Source organism: Lactuca serriola, chromosome 3 (genome assembly GCF_051521515.1).
Source record: "Lactuca serriola cultivar US96UC23 chromosome 3, Lser_US96UC23_V15, whole genome shotgun sequence".
NCBI classification, from domain to species: domain Eukaryota; kingdom Viridiplantae; phylum Streptophyta; class Magnoliopsida; order Asterales; family Asteraceae; genus Lactuca; species Lactuca serriola.
In genome coordinates this window covers 265,579,944-265,584,442 of record NC_136410.1, presented here as the reverse complement: position 1 = coordinate 265,584,442, position 4,499 = coordinate 265,579,944, and the positions used below count along the sequence as shown (strand labels likewise).

The window sequence follows — 4,499 nt, the reverse complement described above, 5'->3', positions numbered from 1 at the left end:
AGTGAAGGTTAGAGGGATGGATGTTAATGTGATTTTGACTATGGTTTGACTTTTGGTTCGGACTATTGGAGAGCAAGGGCCAAAGCCCAAATTTTACAGTTTTAGTATATATATATATATATATATATATATATATATATATTAATGGGTTATGGACTGCTTCTAACCAAAAAATTAGGGAGACACAACCCCTTTGGCCCTTACAATGCTCTGCGCTCTGGACACTGGATCTTCATAGTTGGATACTTAATTCAATAAAGTTTGCCAAAAAAAATATCAAATCGAGTTCGGTAAACAAAAAACATGGTGATTTGAAGGTTCTACATGACTTTATTTTGAAGTTGAATGTTTATAAGAATGTTCTTGAGGAAAATAGCTCGTTTTTGTTGAGAAGTTACTGATATATTATCCAAGCTTCCATGGTATCGAAGTTAATGATTGTGAAAACGTTGATACTTAGGTTGAGACCATCGGGTTGATGTAACGTAAGGAATTAAAGCAGTGGAGACTGAAGAGATCAAAAATTCTGATATTATCTGACCAATTGGCAAAGAACGTGCTCATCTATGGTCCAAGATTGCAACTGAAATGCTATTTTCAATCACAGTCTTGTATAGAAAAATATGTTTTCTTGTGTGGATATTATTGTACTTGTAGAAAGTTTGAGATATTTGTGAAGATAGCCTTTTAGGGGTCTATGATAAGCTATTATTCTAAAAAAGTATATATACATGTTTTCATTATCATTTGGTTTTAATGGTTGTCAATTTTCGGCCAGTTTGTTGATAATTATTTAGTCATGTCTCTCGTATACAGTAAATGACAAGATAATCCTTTCTAATCGAAAGGGGTTCAAGAATCAATTTCTAAAAGGCCAAAATCACTTTTTTACACCATATTTTAGATGGGTATATGTACCTTTACCTTTAATATTATCCTGTATAAAAGAATCTGCAGTTCTGAAAATATCTTGAAGAAAAAATCAGAGTTACCACAAAACAATTAACTTTGTGATCTTAAATGGCAAATCTTTAACAATAGATTAAATCAATCATCAAGTAAATCATATCCATATTCATAACACATCTTCAAATCACATAATGGTAACCCAACAAATACTTACAAGTTACAACAAAGTTAATCGATCTTAACATCGGTTATTCATTTGTATTTTGTAACAAAAGAAGATAATAATTAACTTAAAAAAAAAGGAATCACTTTCACCATTTGCTTTTACAAAAAAGGTGGTTCACTGTACATCACTATGCCATGAAAGAATAATATCTTGAAACCCGACTTTCAACGCTTCACATTCAACCTCACTAAACCCATCGCCGCCGTCAACCACCGATAACTCTACCAACAACAACTCCGGCACCACCTCCATCACCTTCGCCACAACAATCGCCCTCCCTTTCACCAACCGAACAACATCACCTCTCTTACTGCAATTCTCTTTATCTTTACTCTTCTTCAATCGATATCCTAATCTCTCCCCAACTTCCGCCACCGTCTTCTCTATCTCCTCCGCCTTCGCCGTGGAGGTAAACCGCTGCTCTTTCTTGGTCGTTTTTTCTTCAAAAATACCCGATAAATTCAACCCTGATGACATCGAGATTATGTCAAACGCATTAATGGACGTTTTGTACTTCATCGAATTCAAATCAATAGATTCGTTTTCTTCGTACAATTCCAGGGTTGGATCAGGCTTTAAAGACTTCTTGAACCATGGAAGACTCATTAATTTCTCGATGCTCATTCGGGTTTTTGGTTTTGGATCGAGAAGTTTTTGAATTATGATCCGGGGATGCTTCGGAATCCACTCGGGGAAGTGAATATCACGTTGGTGGATTTTCCGGTACATCTCCGGTAAGTTACTGTCATCAAACGGTAAATACCCAGCGAGGAAGTTAAATAAAATCACCCCACACGACCAAGCATCCGCCTTTGCGCCGTCGTAGCCTTTCCCCCGGACAATTTCCGGCGCAGTGAATGCCGGAGTTCCACATGCAGTGTGTAGGAGGCCGTCTTTTTTAGATTCCGGCAACGCCGAGAGTCCAAAATCGGATATTTTTAAGTTTCCGTTTTTGTCAAGTAAGAGATTCTGCGGTTTGAGGTCACGGTGTGCGACGCCGTTTTGATGACAGAAGTGGAGGGTGGAGACGAGCTGTTGAAAGTACAGACGGGCGGTTCCCTCTTTCATCCGTCCGCGGAGAGTCAGCTGCGTGAAAAGCTCGCCGCCGGTGGCGAGTTCCATCACTAAGTAAATCTTGGTTTTCGTCGCTAAGACTTCGTGGAGTTTAAGAATGTTTGGATGATTCAGCCGCCGCATGGCGGCGACTTCACGGACAAGCCTTGGCTCCATTGACGGATCTGCGGTGGCTGGTTTCTCGATGACCTTAACGGCGACGGAGGAACTGTCGCTGAGAGAGCGGCCATGGTAGACTTTTGCGAAACTGCCACGACCCAAGAGGTGGGTGAGTTGGTACTTGTTTAGTATGATGGTGCCGCCGTCGCTGGTGCTTCTCTTGATAGTGGTAGTGGGTGGCGGTGGTGGAGGCATGCCAAATCGGCGATAGAGCGGCCGCCTGAAAATATTATATTGAGAGAATAGGTTTAATTTGGTTGGTGTGGAAGCCGTTTACGATACTTTTTATAGTGATACAAGCACTAAGCACAGTTGGCCCTTTAATTTAGTCGCAGATTTTTTTGTCAGGCATGCAATTACGATTTTGCCCCGTCTAACACTATTTATTATCAAAAAGTCTATTATGTCTACTCAGAATTATTTTATTTTCAAAAAATCTGTTTTGATTATTTTACGAAGTTCTAAATAGCGTGAAAGGTAATATGACGGCAAGAGCAATGAAGATTTTTTACATAACATAGTAACCCATTTTAGAATGTGACTTAGGCGATAACTATATATGTAATTTGTAATTTTATATATACATAAAAGCCGATTTAAAGAAAAAGAAAATGATTGCAAGTCTTCAAAGCCAATTTGAAGTATCATATCGTTTTCTATATAAAGAAATATGATGAGTAGAGAAATAGACACAAAGGGAAAGAAAAATGATACTATGTAGACATACAATGGGAACAAATAAAGGAAAAATAGGTCTTGACAGAACACAAGCTAGAGTTCTGTTATTCTTGAGGCGATGATTCATCATCGTTTTGAAACGTGCCATCTTCAGCTTCAAGTTGGTGATGACTCATCGTCCCGAAACTTTTCGTTAGGCGGATCAACTCGAGAGCCGAGAGACCGGTTAGTATGCGGATTGGCACGAGAGCCGAGAGTTTGTTTGTATGCATTGTATGCGTATAGTTCTTTGGATCATGAAAATTGTAACATCCCATCTTTCAAGTAACTTCAAATTTATCCATCGGATTTTAATTATGTCATTTTTAGTCATTTGGGATGGAAGAGTGAAGCCATGAGATGCCTAAGGGCTAAAGTTACAACTTTGGGATCAAGGGGAGTACGCTAAGCATACATAAGGGTACGCTGAGCGTACTTGGTGCGCCCTAGTACGCTGGGCGTACTCACGTTAGACGGAAACCCTAATATTTAAGGTTTGGGTGGCATATAAGTATCCTTATAGCTCATTTCTCTCAACACTTTCAGGCTCCATACTTCTGAGATGTTTTCCAAACCCTAGCCTTGTGTGCATGTGAGTTTGAGTGTGTGAGAGAGTTCTTTGGGTTGAGAAGAAGAAGAAGAGGAAACTCCTTGAAGGACCATGGTGTGGATTCAAGCTTTGGATATGTGATCTTCATCCCTTGAGGAAGCTCCAGAAGGTAAAAAGCCTTTACTTTTACTTATATTTCCCCATAGATCTTGCATGGAAGTTTTTTGAGTAAAGGAGTCCCTTTTCTTGGTCTTGATGAGTTAAGCTACTCTAAGACCAAAGGATCCGTCCTTTCAGAAGATTTAGAGTATTTTGGACCATAAAAATGCTATCTTGTCCCATTTAGTGGTCTCATGCAAGCTATAAAGGTCTTAATAGGTTAAGACAAACAAGGGTTTTGAGTTTATGGACTTATAGAGCATGCATAACAATAAAGTTAGAAACTTTATGGTTTGGGACATCTTTTTAAGTATAGATCTAGCGTGGGACGTCTGGATGAGGTGTATTAAGAACTTAATGAAGTTTTGCTTGGCCACAACATACGTTAGGCGTACTGAGGCATACGCGGGGCGTAGGTGATCAGCATCCCGTTTTTTGGTCAAGGCATTTATGGCGAGCGTACAACTGAGTACGCCCCGCATACTTAGCCTGTTAGGCTTAATTATTTTGGGCTTCGGATTTGGGCCAGTTTGGCTTGGGCCCTTGCTGGACTTCCTGAATGGATGTGTTTTGGGCCAATTATCGGAATGGATCTTAAGATGAGGCCCAATTAAGGAGTTGGACCCAATTTGGAAAATTAGGCCAATTATGGGCCTTGTATATTGGGCTTTTGGATTACGAAGTTGGAATTGGGCCTTGGCCCAA

General features: G+C 39.7%; 1 pseudogene; it reads right to left on the bottom strand.

Moving 5' to 3' along the window:
* Nucleotides 1-1,042: 1,042 nt before the first annotated feature.
* Nucleotides 1,043-2,641, bottom strand: LOC145093965 (CBL-interacting serine/threonine-protein kinase 7 pseudogene; annotated as a pseudogene).
* Between the last annotated feature and the right edge of the window lie 1,858 nt (nucleotides 2,642-4,499).